This window comes from Phyllobates terribilis, unplaced genomic scaffold (assembly GCF_046119375.1).
Source record: "Phyllobates terribilis strain yellow unplaced genomic scaffold, ASM4611937v1 Scaffold_2__4_contigs__length_985480577, whole genome shotgun sequence".
NCBI classification, from domain to species: domain Eukaryota; kingdom Metazoa; phylum Chordata; class Amphibia; order Anura; family Dendrobatidae; genus Phyllobates; species Phyllobates terribilis.
This window is the reverse complement of record NW_027362762.1, coordinates 117446200-117458830: the sequence shown is the minus strand read 5'-3', so window position 1 is coordinate 117458830 and position 12631 is coordinate 117446200. Positions and strand designations below refer to the sequence as shown.

The 12631-nt window shown below is 44.2% G+C and overlaps 1 protein-coding gene across 4 annotated transcripts in view; it reads left to right on the top strand.

Annotated features, from left to right (window-relative positions):
• Positions 1 to 12631, top strand: part of DCLK1 (doublecortin like kinase 1) — a 422097-nt gene that overhangs the window by 241311 nt on the left and 168155 nt on the right. The window lies entirely within an intron of this gene.

The window sequence follows — 12631 nt, the reverse complement described above, 5'->3', positions numbered from 1 at the left end:
GAAAAACATCAGAAAGGCAGAGAAGAAGAATGGTGAGATCAGTCAAGGACAATCCTCAGACCACCTCCAGATAGCTGCAGCATCAACTTGCTGCAGATGGTGTCACTGTGCATCGGTCAACTATACAACGCACTTTGCACGAGGAGAAGCTGTATGGGAGAGTGATGCGAAAGAAGCCGTTTCTGCAAGCACGCCACAGAGTCGGCTGAGGTATGCAAAAGCACATTTGGAGAAGCCAATTTCTTTTTGGAAGAAGGTCCTGTGGACTGATGAAACCAAGATTGAGTTGTTTGGTCATACAAAAAGGCGTTATGCATGGCGGCAAAAAAACACAGCATTCCAAGAAAAACACTTGCTACCCACAGTAAAATTTGGTGGAGGTTCCATCATGCTTTGGGGCTGTGTGGCCAATGCCGGCACCGGGAATCTTGTTAAAGTTGAGGGACGCATGGATTCCACTCAGTATCAGCAGATTCTTGACAATAATGTTCAAGAATCAGTGATAAAGTTGAAGTTACGCAGGGGATGGATCTTTCAGCAAGACAATGATCCAAAACACCGCTCCAAATCTACTCAGGCATTCATGCAGAGGAACAATTACAATGTTCTGGAATGGCCATCCCAGTCCCCAGACCTGAATATCATTGAACATCTGTGGGATCATTTGAAGAGGGCTGTCCATGCTCGGCGACCATCAAACTTAACTGAACTGGAATTGTTTTGTAAAGAGGAATGGTCAAAAATACCTTCATCCAGGATCCAGGAACTCATTAAAAGCTACAGGAAGCGACTAGAGGCTGTTATTTTTGCAAAAGGAGGATCTACTAAATATTAATGTCACTTTTCTGGTGAGGTGCCCATACTTATGCACCTGTCAAATTTTGTTTGAATGCAGATTGCACATTTTCTGTTAGTACAATAAACCTCATTTCAAGGCAGAAACATAACTGTGTCCAACAGTTATTACATATATCAAACTGAAATAGCTGTTGCAAAAACACCAATTTTTAAAAAACATTAAGCTTAAGATTAATAGGGGTGCCCAAACTTTTTCATATAACTGTAACATTTCAGCTGCAGCCTACTCCTGCTTTGTTCCCCATGTTAATGCTGGAGGAAATTATCTTTGTGAGAGAAAGGAAGATTTCCAGGTATTGTTGGAAACTGTCGCAGCTTTGATTTTATAAAATATGTCAGTGGCATTATGGCCTTTTATCATAATTATGCAATTTCCTTGTAATGATGCAAATTTTTTACATGGCAGAAATAGCAGTAATGGTCTGTCTCCCAAGGCAACAAAATACATAATGGCTGCCTTTACTTACCCATAATTAGACTCCCAGTAAGTGATTGGTCACTATAGTGATGTTTGTGGCACTCATCGTTTGTTATGTTGTTCTCTTTCCTCCTAAAGGTAAGGTCAGACAGGGCAGGTGTGACGCAGACATGACGCAGTTAACACACTTAGGTCCTGCGGTTTTGACTGCCTGACCTGACTTTAATAAGGTGCATTTCATTAATGTAGAAACACCTATGATAATGACCGTACCAAACATCACGCAGGCAAAAAAAGAATGGCACATAGACTGCATTATAACCACCCCACAACTGCGCTGTCGGCCTTACCCCAAGTATTGCATACCTCAAATATCTATATGTATATAAAAACGCTTGGTAGAAGGTCTGCAATGGTCCCCAATGATAATCATTGCGGAAAAATTCGCTGCACGTCCTTTAATTTTGCGGAAACGCGGCGTAACGCCGCCATTCACTTGCATTGAATCGCATAATATCTGCATGAGTACATGTATACATGCGCATATTAAGTGATTCAATTCGCGGATGGAACCCGGGTCTGGAGAAGAGGAGACTCTCCTCCAGACCTGGGTACCATAGTACCTGTAGTTAAAAAAGAATTAAAATGAAAAAAACATTATACTCACCTTCTGATGGCCCCCGGTCTCCTGTACGGTGTGTCCGGTGTCTTAGGACGTCGGCGGTCGCGTGACCTGTCACATGACTAAATTACATCATGGAAGGTCCTTTTACACCACCGCGAGCCGTCGAAGACCCCGGAGAAGGAGACCGGGGGCCATCAGAAGGTGAGTATAATATTTTTTTATTTTTCACCATTTTATTCTTTTTTTTTCTATTAATGCTGCATTTGGCATGGATTTGCAGTATATAGTGTGACCAAGTTGTCAAGCACTTTTCCAAGTGATGCTAAAATCGCTTGGAAAAGCGCTTTACAACACGCATGCGGAAATGCATGCAAAAACGCTTCTACCTCGCAGGAAAAATGCATGTAAAATCCGCATGCGTTTTTCCTGCCAGGGAGATGCAGAAAAAATCTGGAGAATTTCTGCTTCGTGGGCACTTAGCCTAAAATTACACCAAAGCTTTCAGATACAGTAGGTGTAGCTGTTACTGGGCTCGCTGAACTCATTGGTAAATTTTGTTAATTCCTTTTTCCCCAGGTTGCACAGCTTAAGGCCACGTTCACACGTTTAGTATTTGGTCAGTATATTACATCAGTATTTGTAAGCCAAATCCAGGAGTGGGACAATCATAAGAAAAGTATAATAGAAACACATCACCACTTCTGCATTTTTCACCCACTCCTGGTTTTGGCTTGCAAATACTGATGTAAAATACTGACCAAATACTGAACGTGTGAACATGGCCTAAAATAATTGTTAAAATATTTCTTGAGTAAGGACCTATGGAAGACATTGTGAACCTTAAGGGTCTGGGGAAGCTGAAGACAAAACGCTGCTAGGTTAAAGACGGCGGTTATTTTATAGGGATCAATAAACCTAGGTCCCAGCTTCCAAGAGGGGATTTTCAACTTAATATTCCTGGTAGACAACCACACAAAGTCATTCACATTCAGGTCTGGACCTGCCAAGCGTTTTCTGTCACCCATACTTTTATGCCTCCCTTGATTACTCAGAACCCCCCCTCCACACTTAGGAGAGCGACAAAGCAAAACGTTCCTCCTCAGGAACTCCCGTAGCTCCTCCCCTACTAAAGGTAACAAACTGGGGATGGTAACCGTATTCACTAAAGAACGGTAACCTGCCAGTGGATTCTGGACGATGATTATTAATGGCAAATTCTGCCAGCGGTAAGTAGGATGCTCAATCCTACTGATTTTCGGATACCAAACACCTGAGGTAGATCTCCAAATTCTGATTGATGCGCTCGGTCTGTCCATTCGACTGAGGGTGGAAGGCAGAGGAAAAGGACAACTGCACCCCCAGTCAAGAACAGAATACTTTCCAGAACTTGGAAGCAAACTGGGTCCCCCGATCTGACACCACATCGGAGGGAACCCTGTGAAGCTTAACAATCTCATTTATAAACACCTGACATTTGGAAGTGCAGGTAATGCGATGAAGTGAACCATTTTGCTGAACCTATCTACAACCACCAAAACCACCGTTTTGCCTGCAGAAACTGGTCAGTAATAAAATCGATGGACAAGTGTGTCCATAGCCTACGAGGGATAGGTAGCGGAAGAAGAGTATCAGATGGACGGGTATGCGAAACCTTAGAACGCACGCAAATACTACAAGCAGATCCGTGTTTAATCACATCCCGATGCAACCCGGCCACCAAAAATGACGAGAGAGGAGGTGCGCAGTTGCCTTACCATCTGGGTGACCAGCAAGCACAGAGTTATGATGTTCCTTAATTACTTTGCGGCGCATATTAGATGGTACAAATAACCTTCCTGAAGGGCAAGAGGCAGGGGCTTCCCCCTGAGCCTCCAACACCTCACCCTCCAGTTCAGGATATAATGCCAAAATGACTACCCCCTTCTATAATATCGGGGCAGAGTTCTCATGGTCACCGCCACCAGGGAAGCTCCAGGACAAAGCATCAGCCTTGACATTTTTGTCCCCTGGACGAAAAGTGACAACAAAATTGAACCTAGTAAAAAAACAGGGACCATCTGGCTTGCCTAGGGTTGAGAAGTTTAGCTGACTGGAGATATGACAGGTTCTTATGGTCAGTAATAACAGTAATAGGATGGACAGCCCCCTCCAACCAATGTCGCCATTCTTCGAACGCCAATTTGATTGCCAAAAGTTCCCTATTACCCACGTCATAATTTCTCTCGGCTGAACACAAGTTTTTAGAAAAGAAAGCACATGGACGCCATTTACCAGGGAACGGACCCTGAGTCAACACAACCCCAACCCCAACATCCAACGCATCAATTTCCACAATAAAAGGTTGGGAAACATCGGGTTGACTGAGTATAGGTGCAGTGGCAAAATCTTTAAGGAAGAAAAAGCCTGGAGAGAGGTATATGACCATTTGGATAAATCAGACTCCTTCTTAGTCATGTTAGTAAGGGGTTTCACAATTACTAAGTAATTTTGGATGAATTTCCGGTAAAAATTAGTAAAGCCTAGAAAATGCTGTAGAGCCTTCAGGTTCTCGGGAAGGTCCCAATCAAGGACTGCACGGATCTTCTCCGGATCCATTCAAGAGCCTGAAGATGACAAGAAGTACCCCATAAACTGTATCTCCTGAACGGCGAAAACACATTTTTCTAGTATGGCATATAGTTTGTTATCCCTTAATATCTGATCTGGAGCACCTGTTTAACATGCCCCCGATATATCTCAAAATCAGGTGAGTAAACCAAAATATCATCCAGACAGACCACTACAAACCTCCCCACCAAATCATGGAAAATATCTTTTATGAAATGCTGGGACACTGCAGGTGCATTGGTCAAACCGAAAGGCATAACCAGACTCTCGAAATGCCCTTCAGGTATATTGAACGCTGTTTTCCTTTCGTCCCCGTCTCTGATTCTAACCAGATTGTAGGCTCCCATTAAATCCAACTTGGAGAATACCTTAGCTCCTACAATCTGTCTGAACAAATCTGGAATCAGAGGAAGAGGGTATGGATCTCGGATGGTAATTTGATTTAATTCCCGGAAATCTAAACAGGGACAGAGACCGCCATCTTTTTTCTTCATGAAGAAGAACCCTGCCACCACAGGCGAAGATGAGGGCCTAATGTGTCCCTTCTCCAGACTTTCCGCAATGAAATCCTTCATGGCTTGTCTCTCAGGGCCAGATTATACAGTCTGGACTTCGGTAGTTTAGCTGCGGGGGTCAGGTTAATAGGACAGTCATATGCACGATGAGGAGGCAAATCCTGACACCCCCTCTCAGAAAAAATGTCCTCAAAACCAGACAGAAAAGCAGGTAATATTTCCGTAGAGACTGTAGCAAGGGAAATATCTAAACAGTTTTCATGGCAGTAATCTCCCCATTCAATAATCTCCCCGTTTGCCAATCCACCAACAGATTATGTTTCACCAGCCAGGGAAGACCCAAAACAATTGGGGTGGGAAGACTGTCCCGGACATAGCAAGGGATTATTTCACAATGAACCGACCCCACTCTCAGTTTTACATTATGTACAATTTAAGTAAATGCTTTCTGTGCAAGTGGCGCCAAGTCAATGGCGAAGATGGGAACAGGCCTAGTTAAAGCACAGCAAGCAAGACCATGCTGACTTTGGCTCCACTGGCAACAAACACAGAAATTTTCTCAGTTTTGCTCTCTAGCACCACCTCTGCTGCCAGGACAAACCGGGAACTGCAGGTTGGCGACAAATGCACTCCTTGCTTATCCAACTCCAGACTACCAAGAGTTAATCGAGTCTCCTTTTGTTTAGGAATTGAAGGACAGGTCCCAACAAAATGTCCCCTTTTTCCCACAAAAAAAACATACGCCTCTTTTCTTGCAAATCTCTGGGGAAATGTATGAGGTAAAGGCACCCCCTAACTGCATGGGTTCCTCTACCTCCCCCAGGACTGGTTCACTGCCAGACCGCTCCCCCGGCAGAGGTACATAACCCCGACAAGAAGGCCCCTTGTGGTCTCACCCGTCTATCCCGAAGGCATCTATCAAGACTTATGGCCAACGACATGGCAGCCTCCAAGGACTGAGGGATTTCATATACTGCCAAAGCATCTTTCAACCTTTCAGTAAGACCCTCACAAAATTAGCTTCTAAGTGCTGAGTCATTCCATTTAGAATCTGTTGCCCATCTACGGAATTCAGAACTGTACGTTTCCACTGACCGATTCCCTTGCTGAAGGCGATGTAGCCTAGACTCAGCCAAGTTGACTCTGTCAGAGTTATCATAGATGAGGGCCAGAGCCCCAAAAAACCTCTCTACAGACTGGAGACAAACCGAATCCTACGGTAAAGAAAAAGCCCAGGATTGTGGATCTCCCTTCAGCAATGAGATCACAATTCCTACTCGTTGCTCCTCACTTCCGGAGGAGTAAGGATGAAGTTTAAAATACAGTTTGCAGGCATCCTTGAATACAAAAAAACTTGTTCCTACCTCCTGAAAACCTGTCTGGCTGGGCAACCTTGGGTTCAGGCTGGACAGGCCTACCAGCAGAGACCCCCACATTAGTGACCTGCAGCCGCTGATGCTGTTGCTGAACCTCACAACGGAGGTCATTCACCTCCAGAGACAGACCGCGCAGATGCTCTGCGAACTCTGCAAATGAATCCATACCAAGGAGAAAAGAAAAAAAAACACCTGAAAAAAAAACACAATTAAATCCAAGTAAGTGTCAGTTGTTGTTTTTTTTCTCTAAATGAGCACGGCCAGTGATAATGTCACGCAAAGTGTGGGAAAGACTAAGTGCAACACGAAGGGATGAGGGGAAGGGACCCCAGACACTAGGGAAAGGGGGAGTGGAGACCTCCTAGACTGATCAGATATCACCCTGTCTCCCCTTTCGTTCCTATATTGGTTCCTCACCAATCGCCGCACAGGAACCTAAAACCCTGTATTTCCCTAGAGCTAGGCCCTGGTTAGGGAATTGGGGGGGTGAGCACTAGTCAGTCCCCACTACCAACTAAAGACAACAAGGTAGACAGACACGGGGAAAGGTAACTTAGATTGAGCCGACTTCAGAGAGATTACACACACATCCTCTTTGCACCAGAGAGAAAGTAAACAGACTGCACTCGCTCCAAGCTTTCACCAGGAAACATGTGAATATCACCGGTGCCTCCCTCTAGCAACAGCAAGTATTTAAACACCCATGCCTGGGTGTCAATTAGTCAGAGGGAGGTAGCTGCTGGGTCCTAGAGTGAGACATCTAAGAAGGTGTCTGTAATGCCAAACGAAGTGATCTTCTGTAACCAACTGCAGGGCGACTGTCTGTCACTTCTCACACACCCGTGACACCACCCCTATGTTTTCTCCAGTAAAATGATAACTTACCTGCGGTGCTGGTGCCATTCCGGCGGCGTCAGACTGATTTTCACAGGGATCATTTGACGTTATTATGTGACGCAATCCCTGCAGCAATCAGTACTGGATTTACTCTACCCACCTTTGGACAAATCATATACATCCAGAGGAAGTGACAGAACAGCCGCAGCTCCCACTTCCTCCAGATGTACGGTGTGTGATTTGTCCGAAGGTGGGGAGAGTGAAGCCAGCACTGATAAGTTGGATACATCACATACATTTTGGATATTGCAAATGAACAAGTTTTTAATGTTGAATATGTCATTATCAGGATCCAATGAGAGCAGAACAGATACATAGTGCTTGAATGTAATATCTCTAATACATGTCTAAGTGGATTCCACCCACAAACAAAAAGTCATACTAAATAAACTAAGTGAAACCTTTTTTTTTTTTTTTAAGTCTTTATTTTCCATTTTAACACAATAATACAACATAATAAACAACAGCAGCCATTAGAATCATGCAAATGATTTAATAAGTATCATCACTGACAATGTTCATTGAAATCACTTCAATAAGAAGATGGAAGGTCTAAACACTTCAAGACCTGAGTATATTAATGTCAACAACATACTTCTGACTTTAGATCAATATAGTGAACAGGATAGAAAAGAATTAATGACAAATAAAGAACAAAAAGTCATATATCCATAAACTCAATACATACAGCCTCCTACACAACACCCAATCATACCAATCTCCATCACTGATCCACCCACCTCCATTTTCGGACAGGACCAAATGGAGTGCAGAAAAGCGCCCGCTTGACAATGAAAACACATATAATTCAGAACCTTCCCAAACCTGCTCAAACTTTCTGGGGTATAAAAAAACTCTGTTTAGAAATGTTGTCTTGATCAGTCTCTAGAATTCACCCCTGAGGAATAAAATGTATCTTCCATTGCCTGCCATTCCTCTATCATCAAGTCTGGTATATCCGCCACCCGTTTCACATAAGCCTTATCGTAATGCTGGACAACAGATGACTGGAGAAGAGAATATGCTTGTGTGAGGGGTTTAGGTGAATCAGAGGTCCCCAAGAGCTCCTCCGGTTTTGAAAAGCCCAGGGACACTGGCGCGACTCCATACTGTGCATGTACGGCATGATGGAGTTGTATGTATAGGAATTTAGCATTATCAGGAACCAAGTGGTGTAACTAGATGCCGATGGGTTCTGGTGCAAAATTTGGACCAGGTCCCCCACCTGCATGTTTGTTAGATGTATGATCCTTGTTACAGATTCTGTGAAGACATACTTGTTCACCCTGTTATGCAACAATGTCCCCCATCCTGGGCCCTTTCCAGGTATAATGTCTCCATCCTGGGCCCCTTCCTGGTACAATGTATCCCTTTTCTGGTATAATGTCCTCAATCCTGGGCCGCTTCCAGTAATATATGTCCCCCATCCTGGCATAATGTGTTCCATCATGGGTTTCTTCCAGAAACAATGTCCCTGTTCTGCAGCTCTTCTCCAACAACAAATATGAAAAAAAAACAAACAATCCTACTCACCTTCCCCCGCTCCCACGACGTGCGTCGTCGTCTTCTATAGCTGGTGCAGAAGCCGGCAGCTGACTTCAGCGAACAAGCAACAGGCAGCGCATAATGTCACTGCCATGCGCCACCAGTGACTTGCATGCCGATGCCAGCTGCCTGTCTCCTATTGGCTGGCAGTGTGTATTGCAGCGCACGGACCTGGCGGGTCCGTGCACCGTGATACATTTCAGCTGAATGTGCGACAGACATCCAGCTGAAATAGCTGCTGGAGTTGGAAGGCCCCCCTCCCACATTTAACACTCCATATCTATTTTGTAAAACCTCAAAAGTGAGCAATTCAAAATAATCTGAGACAACACGAAAGGCGAATTTGATACCGTGCCTCGTCCACAGGATCACATCAGGCAAAGAGTATAAATGTGGAAGGTGATGTTTAAACCGGAGTGGCACCTTAACAAAAATTAGTAGCATACTGAGCCCCTCAATTTAGACTTTGCTATTGCCCACACTCCAGGTCTGCCCCTTTTGTTTTAAGCGAAGATCACCATGAACTACTGTCAATGGTGGTCTAAGACGGTATGGGTTTTTGTAATTAAAATTTTAATGTGGAATTAATATTATATATGAATGCTTTGATGATGGTTTGGGGTAAAAATAATTAAATTGTATGTAATGAGCTAACTCCAGAGTCTTATGATGGTCAGGAGACTGCTTTGCTGGTATAAAGTTCACTATCCTGTAGCCATCCAGTTAAAGAAGTTGTCCATTACTTTATATTACCCCCCAATGTATCCCCCCGGGGCTCCTAAGACTTTTTGTAAATACCTTCCATTGCAGATAATGCCTGTGAGCGGCGCTATCGGTGGCCCCTCACAGGCATCACGTGACCCCACGCTGACGTCACGACAAGTGAGGCATGACTCAGCGCTGGGGTCCCCGCGGTGGCTTCTGGGTTGTGGGCGGGGTTACCCCACGCATCACACCCAGCATCCACCACGCGCTTTCCCAATGAATGAGGAGAGGCAGAGTGCACAGTGGATGTCGGGTGTGACGCGGGGGGCTAACCCCGCCCACAGACTGGCATCCACCTGGAACGCGGAAGACAAAGACCCCCAGCTGCTGCCAGCACTTGTCGTGACATCAGCGGATGTCACAGCCGGCTGCTGCCGGGGTCACGTGATGCCTATGAGCAGCCAGTGATAGCGCCGGTCACAGGCATTATCAGCAACGTAGGGTAATTACAAAAATCCTTAGGGGCCCTGGGGGGATACATTGGGGGCGTAATATAAAGTACTGGACAACCCCTTTAATGATAAAATTGTATCTGACTGGCACTGCCACTAGAGGGAGCTCACTGCACAGAGATTCATTCAGTTCCCAATGGGCCTAATATTTGGAGGAGCGGAGCTGCGTCTTACAACCTTTCCTTAGGAATCTCTTCACTGTGAATTAATGCAGGGAAATGTAAAGTGAGTGCGCTTTCGTATCATGGTTTTGGTAGTTTTTTTTCAGTGGAAAGCTTGAATGTGCATATTGAACTGTACATTATCTTTTGTATAAAAGTAGGGCAGTGCTTGATGTTACGGTTTTTAAGTAAAAAGAGAAGTAATTGTATTGCCCACAGCAACGTATAACTGATTTTCATACTTATATTTCCATGCTTTTATTCCTTACTCTTCGCTATAAAATGTGAATCCGATAACTTGCTTTTCTAAGCTAATTCCTACAAATGATCGCCAATATCGTTCAGAGATTCCCCTCTCGCCGTGCCCATACATTACCTGGTAGTTAATGGCAGCTACTGTTACATAGTTACATAGTTTATAAGGCCGAAAAAAAGACAAGCGTCCATCCAGCTCAGCCTATTTCTTGTGCACTGCAGCTATTCCGCAGCGTTGATCCAGAGGAAGGCCAAAAAAAACCATGAGGTATAGGCCAATTTACATCATTGAAGAAAAATTCACTTCCCGACACCAATCTGGCAGTCAGATTAAATCCCTGGATTAATTAACTAAGCATAAGATGTAATTTTATTGTTCTCAAGAAAGGCGTCCAGGCCTCTCTTGAACTCATTAAGTGAGTTGGACATCACCACTTCCTCTCCCAGAGAGTTCCAGAGTCTCACGGCTCTGACCGTAAAGAATCCCCTTCTATGCTGGTGCAGGAACCTCCTTTCCTCCAGACGCATAGTGTGCCCCCTCATCTTTGTCACCATCCTTGGTATAAACAGGTCATGGGAGAGATCTCTGTACTGCCCCCTGATGTATTTATGCATGTTTGTTTATGAGGTCTCCCCTAAGCCTTCTCTTTTCCAACGTAAATAGGCCTAATTTTAACAACCTCTCTGGGTATTCTAGTCCCTCCATTCCCTTTATTACCTTAGTCGCCCTCCTTTGTACCCTTTCTAGCTCCAATATGTCTTTCCTGAGCACCGGAGCCCAGAACTGTGCACAATATTCTAAGTGCGGCCTTACCAGCGCTTTATACAGAGGAAGAACAATGTTCTCATCATATGCCCCTATTCCTCTTCTGATGCATGCCATGACTCTATTTGCCTTCGCAGCTGCTGCCTGACACTGGGCACTCCAATTTAATTTGCTATTAACCAAGACGCCCAGGTCCTTCTCCATGTCAGATTTCCCCAACGGTTTCCCATTTAATATGTATGGGTGACTGCTGTTTTTCTTTCCCATGTGCAAGACCTTACATTTATCGGCATTGAACCCCATTTGCCATTTTTTGGCCCAACTCCCCAATTTATCTAAATCCTCCTGTAGCTGTGCCCTATCCTCATCTGTATTAACTACTTTACAAAGTTTAGTATCATCTGCAAATATTGCTATTCTACTATGCAACCCTTCCACTAGATTATTAATAAATATATTAAATAATATAGGGCCCAAGACAGACCCTTGAGGCACCCCGCTAGTAACCCTGAAACCCCCTGAGCTTACTCCATTGATAACCACCCTCTGCTTTCTATCACTCAGCCAGCTATTTACCCACTTGCACACATTATCCCCCAGACCAAGCATTCTCATTTTATATACCAACCTTTTGTGTGGCACGGTATCAAACGCTTTGGAGAAGTCCAGGTATACAACATCCACTGACTCTCCCCGGTCCAGCTGTGAGCTCACCTCCTCGTAGAAGGCCATCAGGTTTGTTTGGCAGGAGCGATCCCTCATGAATCCATGTTGATATGGAATTAGACAGTTATTATCATTAAGATATTCTACAATAGCATCTCTAAGAAATCCTTCAAACAATTTACCCACAACAGACGTTAAGCTTACTGGTCCATAGTTCCCAGGGTCACTTTTAGACCCCTTTTTGAATATTGGTACCACATTTGCTTGGCGCCAGTCTAGTGGGACAGTCCCTGTCCATAAAGAGTGCTTGAATATAAGATACAGCAGTCTGTCTATCACATTACTTAATTCTTTTAGTACCCAGGGGTGTATGCCATCTGGGCCTGGTGACTTGTCTATTTTGATATTATTTAGGCGTTTCTGAACTTCCTCCTGGGTTAGGTGGGTGATATTTAGCGGAGGGTTTACTTTATCACTCTGCATTTCCTCCGATAAATTGTTTTCTTTTGTGAAAACAGTGGAGAAGAAGCTATTGAGTAGGTTTGCTTTACCCTCATCGCCCTCTATGATTTTACCCAGGTTATTTTTCAATGGGCCAACTCCATCAGTTTTAATCCTTTTACTGTTTATATAGTTAAAGAACAGTTTGGGATTCGTTTTACTTTCCTTGGCAATTAGTCTCTCTGTCTCCTCTTTTGCTATTCTTATTTGTTTCTTACAGATTT